The 20,135-nt window shown below is 37.1% G+C and overlaps 1 long non-coding RNA gene across 1 annotated transcript; it reads left to right on the top strand.

Annotated features, from left to right (window-relative positions):
- Positions 1 to 207: 207 nt before the first annotated feature.
- Positions 208 to 8,711, top strand: LOC145516223 (uncharacterized). The gene is made up of 4 exons (XR_014061230.1): positions 208 to 2,914; positions 6,606 to 6,904; positions 6,991 to 7,094; positions 8,406 to 8,711. It is a non-coding gene; the product is annotated as an uncharacterized LOC145516223 (long non-coding RNA).
- Positions 8,712 to 20,135: the final 11,424 nt, after the last annotated feature.

Here is a 20,135-nt window from a genome sequence, read left to right as displayed (position 1 = left end):
TGGGTCTTTTCCAGTGAGTCAACTTTTCGCATCAGGTGACCAAAGTATTAGAGCTTCAATTTCAGCTTCAGTCCTTCCAGTGAATATTCAGAGTTGATTTTCTTTAGGATGGACTGGTTTGATCTCCTTGCTGTCCATGGGACTCTTAGGAGTCTTCTCCAATACCACAGTTTGAAAGCATCAATTCTTTGGCCCTCAGCCTTCTTTGTGGTACAAATCTCACATCCATACATGACTACTGGAAGAACCATGGTGTGAAGTGAAGAGGCATTAGTCTCTCAGTCCTGTCTGCCTCTTTGCAACTCCGTGAACTGTAGCCCACCAGGCTCCTCTGTCCATGGAGTTCTTCAGGCAACAATACTGGAATGGGTAGCCATTCCCTTCTCCAGGGGATCTTCCTGACCCAGGGATTGAGCCCAGGTCTCCTGCAATGTAGGTGGATTCTTTACCATCTGAGCCACCAGGGAAAAACCATAGCTTTGGCTATGCATAGCTTTGTCTGCAAAGTGATATCTCTGCTTTTTAATAGGTTGTCTAGGTTTGTCATAGCTTTTCTTCCAAAGAGCAAGTGTCTTAATTTTGTGGCTCCAGTTACTATCCACTGAGATTTGAGAGCCCAAGAAAATAAAATCTGCCACTGTTTCCACTTTTCCTCATCAATTTGCCATGGAGTGATGGGGCTGGATACCATGATCTTAGTATTTTGAATGCTGAGTTTTAATCCTCTTCTATTATATATTCCAAATTCCATTTATACTCACCTATCACCTCTGCTGGTCTTTTGACTAACCTAGAGCTATACCACAAACCTTCATTTTAGAGACTGCTGCTGCTGCTGTTGCTACTAAGTCGCTTCAGTCGTGTCCGAGTCTGTGTGACTCCATAGATGGCAGCCCACCAGGCTCCCCCATCCCTGGGATTCTCCAGGCAAGAACACTGGAGAGGGTTGCCATTTCCTTCTCCAATGCATGAAAGTGAAAAGTGAAAGTGAAGTCGCTTAGTCGTGTTCGACTCTTAGCAACCCCATGGACTGCGGCCTACCAAGCCCCTCCGTCCATAGGATTTTCGAGGCAAGAGTACTAGAGTGGGGTGCCATTGTCTTCTCCAATTTTAGAGGTTAGATCCCTAAATAATAATGTCCTTCTCAAGCAAGTGTTGCTACCCTTGTCCACTCACACTCACAGTTGGCACAGGAAGAACTATTGACAGCCAAGTGCATAGACTGCCTCTTGTATGTGTTCCTCACTTCTCTAATGCTATGAAAACAGTCCTTTCTCTTCCTGCTTATCAGTCAGTTGCCCCTGCAAATGATGACATCTCATTTTGCCTATTGATCCCCTTGAAAAAAGGCATATTCTTCAAGGATCATGGCCTTTACTCCAGCAGAGCCCAGAGTTCTGGAAATGAGAAACATTAGTTAATCAAATAGAACATTGAAAGTGATCCCTTTCCCTATGATTCCTGAACACATACAATTTACTGTTGGGATGCAGTATCATATAGACAGTTCTGATTCAGTGAGGGTGGACTCTTTATCCTTAAGTTACAGCCTCCAACCTGACATGTCAGATACCCTATTAGCAGGCCCACCCGACTTTCTATCAGTGGACCTGTTTCGGAATGGTGTGGTCCACTCCTGCATTTCCTTCCACACGAATGATGTCCCCTATTCTGATGCTGATTTGTATGGAATTTCATGCCTATGGGCACATACCTTATAAGCTCCTGAGTCACAATGTTATCTGAGGCTCAGCAAGTTGGTAAAACAAATCCACACCTGCAATAAATATATATTCTCATGAGAACAAATCAATAGGTATACTTGGACAGTCAGAGCCAATTGATAGCCTTGAGGCATATTGTCATACCAGGCAATCAGTACTCTACAATGTTCTGGTGTACATTTAGAGGTAGCAGTAGCTAGATCAACCTCCATAAAAAGGAGTGCATGCATTTCCTTCATCTCTGCTACAGGGCACACATAATTTGTATGCTCATTTTGTCAGCACTGGGTGGCTGCTGATAAAATCTATTTAACATCAACTGGTTGAGTTATTAATAACATCTATTTGGTTGTTTAGTGTTTCTTCTGTGGTTGACATTTTCAGTTGCACTGTATTATATTATACAAAGAGGTTTATACTTGTTTCAGATTCCCCTCCATCCATCAGCAAGCCTCTACCACTGACTTCCTGTCTCTGACTTTCCAACCTCTTTCCTCTGGTCTCCTGAACAGATTTCCAGCTTATTAGTCACACTCCTCTTAACTTCAGCCACTTCTCCTTCAAACAATATCGATAACCGGGCTCAACATCCAAATAGTTTCACTCGTGGGAAAGGTTTTTCCTCTGTCAAGACTACCTGTGAAAGAGTCTACACCCATCCTCTAGTTTCTACTTGAACCATAATGTTTAGCTAACCCACAGGTAAAACCAAGCTGATGCTTTTTTATCCAGCTTTAGGTTGTCTTAAGGGACTTCCTAGGTGTGATATGAAGGAAGAGTGCGGATAAAAATGTTCTATGCGACATGATGAGAGTCCTGGTGACTTGCTCATGTCCTCTTATTTGCTTGGGTCCTCTGGTCCTGTCTTCATTTATTATTGTATCTTTTAATACATTTGCTATTGGAACTTCCTTAATTAGAAGATCTAAGTGGACTCACCTCCTGATGTGTTGTCCCAGATGCAAGTTCATTTGTATCTCATCACAAAGCATTCTCATCCATCAAGGAACAAATGCATGCCAACAACTGTTTCGTAAAAGACATGTAACTGTCTGTTTCAAAGGGCCTGGCCTTGATTTAGAATCCCATGAGCTAAAGCTGTGATTCTGTAATAGAATTTTCCATAAACTCAAAAGTGCATCTTTACTACTCTTGCTCCTTCCAACACCTGAGCTACTCTGGAAGTGCAGGTGTGTTGCTGACTGACCTGCTGCAGGGCCCTTCTAGGCCTCACTCAGGGCAAGCAGCCTTCTGTATCCCCTGGCATATGATCCAGGGAAGTGTTCTTAACGGTGGAATGTGTTGCTCCAGAAACTCAAGATGCCTGCTGGTGTTATGTATGCTTTCTTGGGGCTTCCCTGGGAGATCAGCTGGTAAAGAATCCATCTACAATGCAAGAGACACCAGTTCAATTCCTGGGTCAGGAAGATCCCCTGGAGAAGAGATAGGCTACCCACTCCAGTATTCTTGGGCTCCCCTGGTGGCTCAGACAGCAAAGAATCTGCCTGCAATGTGGGAAACCTGGGTTCAATCCCTGGGTGGGGAAGATCCCCTGGAGGAAGGCATGGCAACCCTCTCCAGTATTGCCTGGAGAATCCCCACGGGCAGAGGAGCCTGGCTTCCAGGGAGTTGCAAAAAGTCAGACACAACTAAGCAACTAAGCACAGCACAGCATGCTTCCTTGTGGTAGGACATGCAAGCTGTGACAATTTATCTTTTAGTTTTTGAGGGAGAGGATATCCTGACCCTTTGAACTCCTGAAGATTTTAAAGAAATGGCAGATTCTTGATATCTACAGGATTGATCCCACAATCTGGAATTCCTATTTATTTATAAAGGTCTCCATGATGCTAGCCACCTTTTGTTCTTGCTGTCCATTCATTATGATCACATCAGTATATTGGATCAGTGTGATATTCTGCACAAGCATGAATCCATGTCTGATGCAGTGGATGCTATTGGAGCCACTACTTGAGGTCTTGTATAGTCTACAAAATTCATCTGGTTCCTGCAGGGGTCAGACTGGTGAATCAAATGGAGACATTTTAGGGACTCAATGATGTACTGTCTCTGTGGCTGAATTTTAGCCTCCAGCCCCACCTTCCTCTTTTGCCTCCTCCAGAAATGAGTCAACACTTCTTATGGAGGTCTACAATGATATGGCATTGTTCAAAGATTCTCATCACAAATTATACCATTAGATTGTTTTAATGCCAGAGGACTCAGGAAAACAAAGACACTCTACCATGATACAGGAGAATCCAGGGATTTAGTGATGATCTAACAGTGGCCAAGAATTAGGATCCTATCTCTCTTTGGGTAAAGGAAATTCTTCACCATGGCTCTCAAGTTGATAAACTCACCCTTCATCAGTCTTATGTTCTGGCCCCACTGACCACACACAACTATAATCAAGATTCATGGTAACAAAATGTCCCCACACAATGTGCCAAGATCCCAGGTTTTCACAAATAGTGTTCACACTTTGAAATAATAAGCTTTCCTCAGTTGAAGATTCACCTTTGAATTTTCTCCTTTCCCTCTATAGGACATAAGATACCAGAGAGTCCCTCTGGCTTTCACACTTAGTTTCCTAGGTTTTAGTTATCCCTCAAAATGGTAGCACTGCTGCTTTACAAAAATCTACCAATACCATTTCCTTGTATGCTTTGTTTCTTGTGCCTTTCAAATGTCTGAATTATCACACTGGCTACAGTGTTCCCCCTCCAGAAAATTTTCCCCCGTCAACATCAGTGAAAACACTGGCTATCGAGCACCCGCCTTACAACGGAGAACTATTTATGCCCTGAAATGGCATTTTCAGAGTCTGCTGGCCAGTGAGTGAAGTGGTTCCAAAACTTCTTACCACCTGCTCATTCACGCATCACTCTTGTTACTATTATGTCAATCTGCTGCTTTGTGAAATAGTCTCTGAACTGAAGTTAGAAGGTATAAGTGAAAAATATAGAGAGGATTAAAACCTGGAAAATGAAAATGGAGAAAGCTATATTAAACACAGAACCAGTCAAAACATGAGGAAAAGTTTGCAAAGGTTCTATTAGCCAACAGGGAGTTACAGAGCAAAATTTTCTCATAAGAGGAGTCCCATGGGGGAAAAGTGACTAGGTTCTTGGACACTTGGTCATTGTGTGGGACCGTCCCACAAAGAGCATGATCTTGGCTCAAAAGAAGAGGCAGATCTGAAGGATTTAACTTTCAGCTAACCACAATTCTTCCAAGTCCTCCCTTGAAGCAGTATCTCTATGTCCATTTAGTTTCAGCCACACCTTATAGGTTGCAAGGACTTATGCTAGCCTTTGTTACGACTGCTTTTTAATTATTCATGAGCCTTTTTATTTTAGAAACAAAACAAAACTAAGCAGTAAAATTGGATAGCACAATCTATACCCTTATAAGTTAAAAGATAATATACATAAAATATATTATAAGACAACTCAGAGTATAATGTTAGCAATATATATGATATATGATAAAAAAGAAAATGACATAAAATTATTAACTGTTTTGGTTTTGGAATACTGAAATAGATATTTACTCCATCTCATCCCTCATGAGCATTTGTGGCTTCTCAATGGATGATAGATAAATCGGTAATAGAATTGTTGTTGTTTAGTTGCTCAGTTGTGTCCAAAAACTGAAGTGGGTTGCCATTTCCTTCTGCAGGGGATTTTCCAGGATCAGGGATCAAAGTTGTGTCACCTGCATTGGCAGGCAGGTTCTTTACCACTGAGTTACCAGGAAGCATCTAGATAGATAGATACATATATATATACATATTAATACATATATACATAGATAGATATCTAGGTATATGTCTAGATCTAAATCTAGATTTAACCCCCATCAGATATTGGCAACTAAGGCAGCATATCCTCTAAAGCCAGATACCATGTATTCAAGTTCTCCCAGATATACCATCTTTGATCAGTTTCCTAAGTATTCTGTTCTTTTGTTTCATCATTTATATAATAGAGGTGATTATGTTAATACCTAATACAAATTTATTTTATGTGGGCTAAATGTCTTAAAGGCTTTAAATAATGTCTGGCACATATTAAGTATAAACTATTATTTCTATTGTGGCAACATTTTGGGGAGGCAAACGGTGAAATAATAAAATTTTGGAATTTTCAGGCCATAGTTTCACCTGTTTCTCAGAAGTATAACTTGAGAGAAAGGAACTAATATCTACAAATTCTTGTTCAATAACCCCAAATTGGTAATAATTATAAATATTTTGTAGAGTTTGGAAAGTGTTGAATAAGTGAATGCATATAAATTCTCTATTAAAATGGTATAAATCTCTGTAATGATGATTTTTATCTGACAAATTTATGAAGTGAAATAACCCATAGCAAGTAAATCTCATGGATTCTTTCTTCTCAAAGAACTGGAATCTAAGTCATCATCATCACTATCATTATATTATTATCATTATCATTATCTTTACGTTATCAACATTATTATTTTCATTTCCAATTTTATACTTTTTTGTCAGATTTAACCAATAAATTATGAAAAGAATTATCTAAAACACCAAGTCATTCACTTTGAGAAAAATAAATAACCTCTATTTCCAGTTGATCCTGTTACTAATTTTTATTTCAAAAAGAGCACTCCTGTTTGGAACAATGTATTTTGGCCTTAGATTACATTTTCCTTTGAATGTGCTTAATTAACTTATTTTAATTATTCTGTGGGGTCAAAGGGATAAGAGAGATAAAATAAAGTCAGTTAACTAGAAGCTGTGCACGTATTTAAATGATGTAAGTAATTATTATTTAAGAATAGTTCATTATCATTTTTAGCTTTGGAAAGTAGTATGTTCAATTTTCTCAAACTAATCTGATTACATGAAAGATGTCTTTCTCTAGAATAAGATCAAGCCACTTACAATTGTATGGGTTACTTACTCCACAATCCATTAACCACTATGGACTCATCTTCGACATCTAAAGAATAAAGGGGAAAAAAAACTACAATTCTTACAAGAAAAATATCGCTCAGGCAGAAAAATTAATGATATTTCAAGGACCCATAAGAGAACAGAGGTTAAAGGACAAACAAGCACTTGCTTACCTTGGGCAGAAGCTGTCAATACTGCAAAAGTCTGCGGGAAAATTAAGCTAAAAAATACGATGAACTGTTGGAGGTTGAATGTGAGTTTCATGATAGCGCATATCTCCTGGGGAGGGTTGCGGGCGCGGCAATGAGTATCCCACACATTTGATGTTCTTTCCTCTAGAAACAGTCACAAGGATGTAGACTGAATGTACCAAAGAATCCTTGCTGCAGCTTGGTAAGGGGAAGGAGCTAGAGATCAAGTGACGTGTAGCTTCATTTTAATCTGTACGTTTAATATTAATTCACTTTCAATTATGTTATGAATGGATTTATAGGCCTGCATGTACATACAAATCTATTCATGACGTGTTTATACATACATGTGTGAATATCATTTTAACTTAGGATATCTTTTCTGATGATTTTCATTTAGCTTACCACTTTGCGAATACTCTTTCATAATGTTAAATATTATTCAAATATTGAGTGGGTGCAATGATTTGATTATATCTTATAAGATATTTGAGGCTTTTGTCATTTTAGCTCTTATGTTTTTGGGTTTTAGCATTTATGAACTCAACTTTTCTGAAAATGCTAAGTTAAAGAGTGCTTATAAAATGACATTGAGTTGCTTCTTTCTTATCCTTAGAGTAAATCTTAGAATTGGAATCTTTAGATTTAGACTTTTTCTAGAACTTCCACATTGTATTTTCCAACTAGCTTCACAGAAAGTTTACACTAAATTGCATTCATTTTAGCAGTGAATTAGAGCTCCCCTCCTTCTCTGCAGCATTAAATTATTTTAATCTGGAACTTCTCCCCTCCCCACCAAACAAAAGGTGATTATTACCTGAAAACACATAATCCTGAAATTTTATATTTGTTTGTGATTTAATGGTCATTAAAAAGCATTTGATGATACTAAATATGTAATTGAAAAAACTCAAAATAGCATATTTTTGTACTGTTGGAATATAATTTTAAAAACTTTTTCCTACCATTTTTCATATTGATATTATATTTGTACTGTTTAAACAATGCCTTCTCTAGTTTTTGCCTCTTCTGTCTCATTTGTTTTTAATAACATACCTAATTCTAACAGCCAGATTTTATTACTAACAGGCTATAAAACGAGAGTCATAAGTTTGGTAATCATAGTATACATTAAAATATTTATTGAGCATGCTCAGTTGTTCAGTCAAGTCTGACTCTGCAACCTTACTGGCTGTAGCCTGCCAGGCTCCTCTGTCCATGGGATTATACAGGCAAGAACACTGGAGTGGGTTGTCATTTCCTCCTCTGGGGATCTTCCCACCCAGGGACTGAACCGGTGTCTCCTGAGTTTCCTGCATTGACAGGCAAATTCTTTATCACTGCACCCCCAAGGAGGCCCTTCCAGTAATAACTGCTGTTCATTTCTAGACAATGGCCCTGGCCAGATGCACTGTGAAAAATTTGTACCTGGGTTATCATTTTGGTACAGGGTGGATATCAGTTCTTCCCATCAGAAGTTTCCTTCCTTTTAGCATGGACTTATTTATTAAAGAGATTCTACCATTTCAGAGAAATTTCTAATTTTGTTTTAAATCCTTCTAGGTGAAGAGACGGGCTTCCCTGGTGGCTTAAACGATAAAGAATCTGCCTGCAGTGAGGGAGACCTGGGTTTGATACCTGGGTTGGGAAGATCCCCTGGAAGAGGGCATGGCAACCCACTCCAGTAATCTTGCCTGGAGAATCCCCATGGACAGAGGAGCCTAGCAGGCTACGGTCCATGGGGTCGCCAAGAGTCGAACACAACTGATCGACTAAGCAAAGCACCGGTTGAGAAGTCAGTACACTTGGGGAGAAATTACTCCCGTGGTCTTTAAAGCAGATATGGTATATAAAGAGTCCTATACTGTCTCCAATCTATTACTGCTTCTTACTTTATTTCCTGTCAGTGTACATGAATCTACTATGTATTTGAAAAATATGTATATGTGTTGCAGCCTCGGGAAAGTATCTTCAGAAGTAAGCTGTAATCTGTAAAATTTTACAGTACCTACAGACATTGTGGACTTAGGGTTCAGGGCCCAGTGGGTCTATCTTATGATGACAAATGTTCAGCACAGACTGGTCTGTCCCCGGCTTTCTGTATACTCAGAAAAGGGCTGGAATATCTAGGGGGGATTAAATATGTCAAATCTCTCTGACTTCCGTAACTATCTGGTAGGGAAGAGTTGCAATTTTTATTCAACAAGTGCCCTTTACCTAGTGCAGAAAAATACAGAAAACATGCAAAACATTCAAATGATTTGACTGACTTATGATACCAGATCCTAAAATGACCATGGAGAGCTTCTATGGTGAATGAGAAAGCAAGGAGCTGTGAGCTTATATGATCTATCTGTAGTTCAAGACAATAGCATCTAGCTGTTTCCCTATTTGGAAACTCATCTTTCCCTTCTGAAATGACTTTGCTTAATTCCTTTCTTTTTAAAATTTTCAGGATTTCTTTTTTTTTTTTACTTAGTTGGTATGAAATTTTTCTTGAACTGTTATATCCATTACCCTACACATTTAATATCATTTCTCTTGAACTGTGTGAAGTAATGTACAAAAATTAAAAAAAAAAATTTTGTAATTTATGAACAACTATAAAATATTAACATTTTCCACCATGTTTCTCTACCATTTACCTATTGTACACAGAAGTCTGGAAAATATAAATTAAAAAAAATCTTTTTGTAAACTACAGAATATCAATGTAGGTGACTATACTTTAACCCTCTTCACAGGCAAGTGAATATAAAAGGGAATAATCTTTCCTATCCCCAAGCAATCAAGAAAAATTCTTTGGCATTTTGATTTTCTTGAATCAGTAGCTCAATGCTCTATCAGAGGTGCATACAGATATTCAGTTAGAGTTATTCACTCAAGCTTGGGCAAATTTATTGACTACATCCAAAATTATAATTGGATTTCTGAGTGTATGTGTGTTTGTGAACATCATTCATATTCCTCTGCAGTGTACATAGATAGAGATAACATAAATTTATCTTTTTAATTGATGAGATGGAAATTAATATGCTTTACATAAAATGAGTGCTTTTGTCTCTTTGTTAAAATTTATTATGTATTCTTATTTCTTGCAAGTTTACAACCTTCTAACCTACTTGAGAATTGGAGTGTTAATATATAGCTTTCTAATATAGTTAGAGAATAGGTTTTTTTTCCCATTCTACTCTTTCCAGTGTAATCAATACTCATAAATATTCAAGTGCAATCTGATGTTCAAACAAACAATATTTTAGCATATTACCAGCAAGAAATACTTGAGGTTCAGATAAATTTTAACAAGAATGAGCACAATACCTATAAACCAATCCGTCTAAACAGTACCCTGACCTTCATTTCCCAGCATCAGGTTCTTTTCCAATGAGTCAAACTCTTTGCATGAGGTGGCCAAAGTATTGGAGTTTTAGCTTCAACATCAGTCCTTCCAATGAACACCCAGGACTGATCTCCTTTAGGATGGACTGGCTGGCTCTCCTTGCAGTCCAAGGGACTCTCAAGAGTCTTCTCCAACACCACAGTTCAAAAGCATCAATTCTTCAGCGCTCAGCTTTCTTCACCGTCCAACTCTCACATCATACATGATGACTGGAAAAACAATAGCCTCGACTAGATGGACCTTTGTTGGCAAATAATGTCTCTGCTTTGTAATATGCTGTCTAGTTTGGTCATAACCTTCCTTCCAAGGGATAAGCGTCTTTTAATTTCATGGCTGCAATCACCATCTGCAGTGATTTTGGAGCCCCCAAAAATAAGTCTGACACTGTTTCCCTATCTATTTCCCATGAAGTGATGGGACCAGATGCCATGATCTTAGTTTTCTGAATGTTGAGCTTTAAGCCAACTTTTTCACTCTCCTCTTTCACTTTCATCAAGAGGCTTTTTAGTTCCTCTTCACTTTCTGCCATAAGGGTGATGTCATCTGCATATCTGAGGTTATTGATATTTCTCCCGGCAATCTTGATTCCAGCTTGTGCTTCTTCCAGCCCAGCATTTCTCATGATGTACTCTGCATATAAGTTAAATAAGGAGGGTGATGCTGGGAAGGATTGGGGACAGGAGGAGAAGGGGACAACAGAGGATGAGATGGCTGGATGGCATCACCAACTCAATGGACATGAGCTTGGGTAAACTCCAGGAGCTGGTGATGGACAGGGAGGCCTGGCGTGCTGCGATTCATGGGGTCGCAAAGAGTCGGACAGGACTGAGTGACTGAACTGAACTGAACTGATCTTCATTTTATATTAGATAAAATATTTATCCTGAAATTATAAGGAAAACCATTATGGCAAGATACAAAAATCCCCAGTATATGAAACTTTACCCCAGGCTAAGTGAAACATTTAAAAAATTGCTTGTATATTTTTACAAATATTCCATTTGTGAAAGATCATACATGCTCTACTATTCTCTGGGGGTTCACTGAATACATTTTTCTTCTTGTTACCACAGAAATACTATAAGGTTTTTCAAATGCCATGGAATAAAAGAATAAAGAAACTTTTACCTCATTTTCAGCTTGCCTATTTTTTCTTCATTTCCAAATATTCCAGTATTGAGAAACTAATTGAGTGGAGGTATTTCTCATCAACCCAGTCAGTGTAAAATGATCCCATTGCTTAGCATTGGTATAAGCCTATTAAAGTTAATGGAAGAAAAAATTACACCACTGAACTAGAAGTGATGGTGATGACTTGAATAAAGGCAAATGAGGATAACGGGCAAGAAAGGTTAGACTTACCCAGGATTTCTTTCTATATGGCTTTTTTTTTTCTTTTGGATGGGTGAGAGCAAGCATGGAGGCAGTGCTATCCACCGAGAAGTGCATCTTAAACAGCTTGTTTGTATTTATAAGCCATTTTAGTTTCTGAGTATTCTTGCCTATTCAGTGCAGTTACAGCATAAGTTGTTTGTGTAGCTTTTTTTTTCTTCCTTCTATAGTATCAGAACCATTTCTCTTCTATTTCTTACTTTGAGAAATGTGTCCTATTTCTTCCATCAGGTGTGTTCAGTCTGAAGAGTGATATGAAAATAGGTTTCTCATCACCACCAAGTTCAAACTAATGGTTACTAGACACAGGCATAGTTCCTGTATCTCAACCACCACTGTTGAGTTCTTTTCTCTTTATTCATACCTGGGACTCAACTCGCTAACTCCATAGACATCAGGGTACCATCTTACACCTTGCAGGCTAACTCCTTAGGTCCTTTTGCTGAGATAAGTTTTCTAATCTTTGAAATAAGCTGTTCATTTGAACTACCACTTTCTGGGAATTTGAGAATAACCCCGTTGTACCTCCTATTTCTAAATTTCCCTCACTTGTGAAAGACTTGTAAGAAAATCATATCTATGGGTGTTTGTGAAATTTAAACACATCATTTTACCAACTCAAATGGACTTCTCCACTTAGCTTCTGAAACTAAACCTCCTGTTCTGGTCTGTTTCAATGAAATGGTTGGGATTTAGTGGACAGATTTATTGATGGGTCTGAATTCCTCAACACTGCTTTAAAGGTATTAATAAAGTCACACTTCATTGCCTTTTAGGATAGAAGATGCATTTGTGTTTTATATTCCTGAACTATCATTTTCTCAACAAAGTGTGTTTGTCTATATTGAAAGGTCTGATTAAGAAGCTAAGCTTTGAGCTTATTTGTTTAATAATAATATGTGATCCAAGCTGGTTGTTGATGCGTGTACATCTAAAATTTAAATTCTGTTTTGTCCGTTTTGCTCTATATGTGCATAAATGTGTAGAATTATCTCTATGCACATGGTTGTGAACGTTATGATGGACAACTCAGATCCTTCTTCAGGCGGAAGGTCTATTTCAGTAGCTGATGGGAGTATTGCTAACAGAGAGCCCTTGCTGTCATGATCTTGTGTTTCCTTGGTTAAAGAAAGGTTACATATGTTCTCTGGGAAGGCTGTGTCTGATGATCAGTTTTGAAGGACAATAAATGTCCAATTCTCTTGGCCCCACCTGGAACATATAAAGGCCACTAAAGCCTCGGTGTCCTCTGCGGGCACAGCTGGGTCTTCACTGAGACTGACTCCTCTCTAAACTTCTCCTTCTGACCAGTCTTCTTTCCTTCCTTTTCTTTCCATGTCTTTTGATCCTAAAAGCCCAACCTAATAAATATTCCTTGTGCTAGTCTAAGTCTCAGAGACAGCTTCCAGGGACCTAACTGCCAATAATCCCAGGTAGATAGACATCTGGGATACTCAAATAACAGATACACAGTAATCAGGTTGAATTAATCAGAATCTTAACGAACATAAGTGTTCACAAATCATAATGTGTATATACCATCTTATAATTTGGAGCTGTTAGTTTGAGTCTTGGTTCTATCAGGACATTGTGTGAACAGGGAAGCTACTTTTGTAAATCTCAAAACTCCTTATTTGTAAAATGGTGATAATAAATCTCATTGTCATTGCTGTTATAAGTCAATGAGACAAGTCACGTTAATTACTAAATATCCTTCCTGGAACACTCATCTCTTATCTGCTATTCTATTATCTAAAATAATTTGAGGATGCATATTTATATAGAATTAGAATATGGTAGGTATTGTGGAGCTAGGTAAAGTCATAACATGTTGTGATACTTTCTAATAGGCTTTTTTCAAAGGAAAATATGCATATGAATACATTTAGAGCTATAGTTCAAATAAATCATTAACCTGGATTACATTTTAATTATGTTTTTGAAGAGGACTTGATCTGTAATAAGCTTCCTAAAGTAAGATTGAAAAGAAGAAAATATTTGTGACTTCAAGTTGGGTCATATATACAGATACCAGTCCTCAGGAAAATGTCTCCAGGAAAAACTTTTTTTTCCACTCTGTCTTATGCATAACTGAGGTGGGAGAAAGTAAATGAATGTGAAATGGTAATTAGACATAACATCATCAGCAGATTCTTTGTGTTGCTTCAAGTAATTAAAGAAGGGGTTTTGGAGTGGGGATCAGAGTGTGCAGTAAAATTCCCATTCACTAGCATCACACATATGCTTCTTTTTGATCAGAAAATGTATTCTTTGATTCTTGGTTGATGGAAAATTTTGCGTATCACTGGAAGAGGGCATTGTGCCATTTTACACTATAAAATACATCTGGGTAACCTAAGGCTAGCTATTATAAATCATAAAGAAAGTCAGGTTTATTGAATATCAGATTTCCATTAAATCACATTCATACACAAAGAGACAGTTCAAATTGTAATTGAAGTTGTCAGCTTTCATTCATCTTATATAGGATTTTTCCAGCTGCCCATTATTCATTCTTTTGTACTTTGAGTCAATTTATCTGAGTCGACTTTCTATAAGAAGATGAAAAAGGACAAGCTGATATTTTTCCTGTTAATTCTAACAAAATAATAGCAATTTTCTAATCACAAAACAATGCTCATTTGAAATTGAGTAATATATAATTCCATTTTCTGTTTCACCTGTAATCCATATGAAAAGACAATCAATACAAGTGATGCACCCCAATGAATTAAAATGGAAGAAATGCCAGCACACCAGGAACTTTCTGAAAAATAAATTATTTTTAAGTCGAGAAATTTCTAGTAAGTCACAATGAGAATTATTAAAGTGATTGAATGATCCCTAATGATTAATACTGGTCAACTTTCCCTCTGACAAATGCAGGCTTCCTGTAGAGTAAATATAACAACTTTGAAACTGCTTAGAAAAAAATTGTGAAAGATTTTTTTAAAAATGGATCTTACAAAAAATCACTTTAAAATAGTATTTCTTTCAGCAGTTGCTAAACTATATCATTCTTATAAACCTCATGAAAGTTACATTTAGTTATCATTAAATGGCATTATATAGTACCTTCCAAATGACATGTAATTTGGACATACAGCATGAGTTTTTTAATTGCATCCCAAATAGTCCAACCGCAAAATAGTATGCAATGGAATAATTGAACTACAAACTAATTAGGGAAGCTAAAGATACTCTGTTCTTTTACAGTACAGAAATAAAAATATTCAACTATTTTACTTGTTTTCCTTTTCACTGTAAGTCTTGTATAATTTTCATTTTATATTAGCGAAAAGATTTCACATGGAAACTGGCTTAAATATTTCACATTTTAAAAGTCACAGACCCTTGGAGACCAAACCACATGTATTCTTGAGCATTTTAAACTTATGAGCCTACAGTGTGCACACCAACATACCCTACGTGCACTAGTGAATATTCCTAATGATCTGGATGGACATGAAGTCTGGTCTTCTACCTATTGCAGTTTGTCATTCATTCTTTCAGAAATTCACTCACTCATTCATTTATTTGTATTGATTCATTTGTTCATTCTTTCTCTAAATGTTTATTAAATTCCTATGGTGCAGTAAGTGCTATTCTAAACCCTAGAATCTCATTTGTTTGCTTACAGATAGTTCCCCTCCTTGTGGTATACCTCCAGGAGTGGAGATAAACATTAGTCAAAGAATCACACAAATGCAAAATTGTACCTTACAGTGAATATAAAGACCCCTCTACCATGAAAGGAACCCCTGTGTTGAGAACCAAACATCTAACATTTTAAGGAGATTTAGCCTAAGAGAATCAGAAAAGATCTTCTTGAATTGTGAAAGCTGAGCATGCACAAATTGGATGGAATGTGGAAGAAAGGGTGAAAGAAAAATAAAACACATTTGCAGCAGGAAGAAATACAGCTACAAAGATCCCGGGGATTAATTTATTAATTTCAGAAACCTAAGGCAAATTATGAGACTGGCATGAGGTGAAGTGGATGAGAATCAGAGGATTCTAGGAAATTCCTAGTGTTATTTCTGTGGTTCCTTTATACTTGCATTATTTATTAGTAGGTAGGCTAACTAGTTTATTTTCTTCTGTCAATACAGTTTCTAACATATTTTAAAAAGTAGCTTATGTGATTTTTATTCATTGCCTTGGTACATTTTCTTACTGAGTCTCATCATCTTTTAGTTGACTTCCTTGAATTTTCTAAGTATATAAGGTTACCATTGGCAAAATTTAATATTTGTTTCCTTATTGTCCTATAAAATGAAAATAGAAACATGGGAATGGGGATGTGTTGTGCCTTTCTCTTGTTTAATTATATTTCCGGTCATTTCAAAGCAATATTAGTAATAATGGTGATAAAAGATGTAGGTAGTCTCATATTATCTTTAATTTAATTAAAGATATTTTAAGACAAACCTTGGTTAATTTCATCCAACAAACATTGATTGGTTATACCATGTGCTGGGCAGTTGTGATAAAGGAAAACAGACCAAAATTCCCTGTCTTTTACAGCTTATATTTTATATTTTTAATGAAAGAGGGAGGGGGCAACACATGGAATTAGCTTTCCTGTTCAAAATTAACATATGCTTACCTGTGTGCTTAGTCACTTCAGTTGTGTCTGACTCTTTGAAACCCCATGGACTGTCACCTTCCAGGCTCCTTTGTCCATAGGATTCTCCACACTCTCCTCCAGGGGATCTTCCTGAGCTGTGGATCAAACCGAGTCTCCTGAGTCTGCTGCATGGCAGGCAGATTCTTTATGCACTGAGCCACCTGGGAAGCCCAACATATTAATTAGCTGAGATAATAATTACTAAATACCTAGCAGGAGAGTTGAGATGATATTTTATATGTGTGTGTGTGTGTGTGTGTGTGTGTGTGTGTGTGAGAGAGAGAGAGAGAGAGTGTGTGACTGCTTGTCCTAGGGATCATGAAAAGAAAAATGAGTATTTTGTTGACTAGAAAAACACAGGTACTAAAGCTTTACTTACACAGGATCACAAGCGCAGAAAGGATTACTGGATCCTCTCTCTTCCTAAGAGGAGAGTATATATCCTCTACCTCAAAGAAGGATTTCTGAGAACTAATAGAGTTACTCCCTCAACATGGACCCACAGGAGTTTTGGAGCAGCATTGTGATGGAGGAGGCCGGCATACTTATGAGGCATTTTCTTTCTTTCTTTTTTTTTCCTGCCAGAGTCTGCCCCTTTGAGGTTTCCCAGGTGGCTCAGTGGTAAAGAATCTGCCTGCCAGTGTAGGATCCACCAGGAACTTCAGATGGATCCCTGAGTCCAGAAGATCCCCTGGAGAAGGAAACGGCAACCCACCCTCGTCTTCTTGCCTGAAAAATCCCATGGACAGAGGAGCCTGGCAGGCTCCATGGGGTCCCAAAGAGTCGGACATGAATGAGGGACTGAGCATGCACGCCGCCCACTTTGTTGGAGATCTCAGTGAAATTCTTTAGAGATGGATGATTTTTTCTTAGGGTTCCCTGATAGCTCAGTTGGTAAAGAATCCAACGGCAATGCAAGAGATCCTGGTTTGATTCCTGGATAGAAGATCTGCTGGAGAAGGAATAGGCTATGCACCCAGCTATTCTTGGGATTCCCCTGTGGCTCAACCGGTAAAGAATCCACCCGCAATGCTGGAGACCTGGGTTCGATCCCTGGGTTGGGAGATTCCCTGGAAAGAAAGACTACTGCTACCCACTCCAGTATTCCTGCCTGGAGAATTCCATGGACTGTATAGTATAGTCCATGGGGTTGCAAAGAGGTGGACACGATTTCTTCTTAAGTGTATGCACACCTTATTTTTCCAACTTTATCATCTGATGTACCTCCCAGTTTTTTTTCTATTTGCCTCATTTTTCCCATCCAGATGGGTTTCTTGAATAGCAACTGAAACAACTGAAAGCCAGATTTCTCTGCTGATTGTGGGCCACATTTGATCACTGGGAGTCTCTACCCAATTTCTCATGCAAAAATTCCCATGAGTCTCATCACCTTCAGTTCCACCACCTCTCTGATGGTGTGATCTCAATGCTACTAGTGACACCTTTGAATTCCCTCCTTGTGAATGAGGCACTGTCCACTATGCCCCTCATTTCCAGGAAAAAAATACATTTTGTAATTTAATTGTAGATCTTTTTCCTTAACATTCCCACTGAGAGAAACCTATAATTTCTCAATTTTTTGTTGATCTCTCCAAAGTGAAAAAAGTGTTAGTCGCTCAGTTGTGTCTGACTTTTTGTGACCCATGGGCTGTAGCCAGCCAGACTCCTCTGTCCATGGAATTCTCCAGGCAGGAATACTGGAGTGGGTAGCCATGCCCTTTTCCAGGAGATCATCCCAACCCTGGGATTGAACCCAGGTCTCTGGCATTGTGGGCAGATTCTTTACCCTTTAAGCCACCTCCAAACTCAACCATAAACTGAAGCTGGATTGTTAGGTAATGATTAAAAAAAAAAAACACAGTTTGGGTCACATATTTCACAAGCCTTCCTAGAAGTTATGTACCTCACTTTAGAAAATGTCATGCAAGCTAAATAGAAGCTTCTATTCTAGAACAGAGCTGTACATTACGTTATGGTTTGAACTAAATTTTAAATATATTAATCTTTCATAAGATTTATCATCATTTTAATGACTATGTAGAGAGTAATAGTTCACCTTCTGGATATTTGCCAAATCTCTTGAGGAGTTCTCATTTCATATGTGAACAAGGTCACAGAAATGGTCACAGAAATGTTCTAGCAGGTTTAAAAGCCACTGAGATTATTTCCCTGTAATAATCTCAGGTCCAAGAGGCCACCTTCCTCTTGTTCTTGTAGAATATGTGTATTTATATTCTTCCTAATTCTTTAGCAGTGATTAAGTGCTTTAATTCTTATCATTTATCAATATCTGATTATTTTATTCATTTGTATTTGTTTACTAATGCCTCCCTCAGTTGGCTGTGAGCAGAGATTCTCTTGGTCAATGATGTATCTCTAATGTCTATCACCAGGTTTTACTTACACTAAACACCAATAGGTAGTTTCTGAGCAAATAAATTGATGATAAATAACTAAGTGACATAATTCATTATATAAATATTATGCTTTAATATATTTAACTACTACCCTAATGTTGCACTTATGTTTCTACGTGTTTATCATTATTAACAACTCTCTGAGGATCCTGTCAAGGCTTTTTTTTTTTTGGCTTTATAAGCATGATTTAAATGCTTTAACTCATGATTAAATATGCTAAATAGATTTTTTAAATTGATCATTGCAGATTCAACACATGATTTTACAATTTTTAACATGTCTCTTAGCCTCAGTAACTTGAGTGTTACCTTTTAATTTCTTGGCAGTTTAGAAAGTAAAATTTGTCACCACATTCACTATATGTTAATTTTAATTTTAATTAATTAATTAATTTTAATTTTAATTAATTAAAACACTATATGTTAATTTTAATTTTAATTAATTTTAATTTTAATTAACTAAAACACTATATGTTAATATTAATTTTAATTAATTCATTGATTGATTGATTGATTAATTTAATAAAAGTAGAGTAAATGTGGCTTCTGTTTGGTTTGTTTTTTTTTTGTATATTACCACTTCCACACTCTTCTTTAGTGAACTGAGTTTCCATAGACTTTTTTAGTTTTCTCCACTAGGATACTTATTTTCTTACTGATTTATAAAAATTTTTTTGCATTAATAATGTATACCCTTTGTACATATATGGCAAATAATTCCCAATTGTGATAAGATCAAATTTTTATAGTGAATGTTACAAAAATGACAACTTTTTTTAGGAAGTCAAGTCAATATTTTGGTTTCTAGTATTCTAAAAAGGCATTTATTACCAAAGATATAAATATCACTTAAAATTCCCCATTAAATACATGTTTCCTTTACCCTTAAATATTTAAACTTATTTACATCTGCTTATTACGTTTGTATGTTTGGGTTCTTAGGTTATTTTAAAACTTGAAACAAAAACACACCCAGAAGTGAACTCTAGGGGTACTTTATTCACCTTCATTAAGCTAATCTGTTTTAATCATTCTGTTAAGATTTCAGGAGGAAATTTTTGGGCTGTAATCATCTTCTCTGTGTAGAAAGCCTCATGTGTTTTTGCATGTGTTACTTTCAGAATATTTGATAAGTCATGTGACTACTTCCATCTAGGACACTTTTTTTTTTTTTTTTAGTGTATGGTTACTCAAAACCACTTACTGCCTACTGTTCTGTTCTTTTCATATTATGCCCTAAATTAATGTACATTCTAATTTAAGATTAAGTCCAACTGATTGACCCTTCCTTGTTTCTTTCTTTCTGTTTCTCTTGCCATTTAGATCAGCTCCTCCATACTTTGTTTTTGCCTCTTTCATAGCTCTGAACACAAGCAATCATTTGTTGACTTGTTTATTCTACAGTAAACCATGTGTTTGTATGTATTTTACTCTTTCTCTAGTCTAGTTTTGGA

Source organism: Giraffa tippelskirchi, chromosome 8 (genome assembly GCF_054371585.1).
Source record: "Giraffa tippelskirchi isolate mGirTip1 chromosome 8, T2T-mGirTip1v1.2.pri, whole genome shotgun sequence".
Classification (NCBI taxonomy): domain Eukaryota; kingdom Metazoa; phylum Chordata; class Mammalia; order Artiodactyla; family Giraffidae; genus Giraffa; species Giraffa tippelskirchi.
The sequence above is the reverse complement of the archived record's forward strand: the minus strand, read 5'-3'. Positions and strand labels throughout refer to the sequence as shown.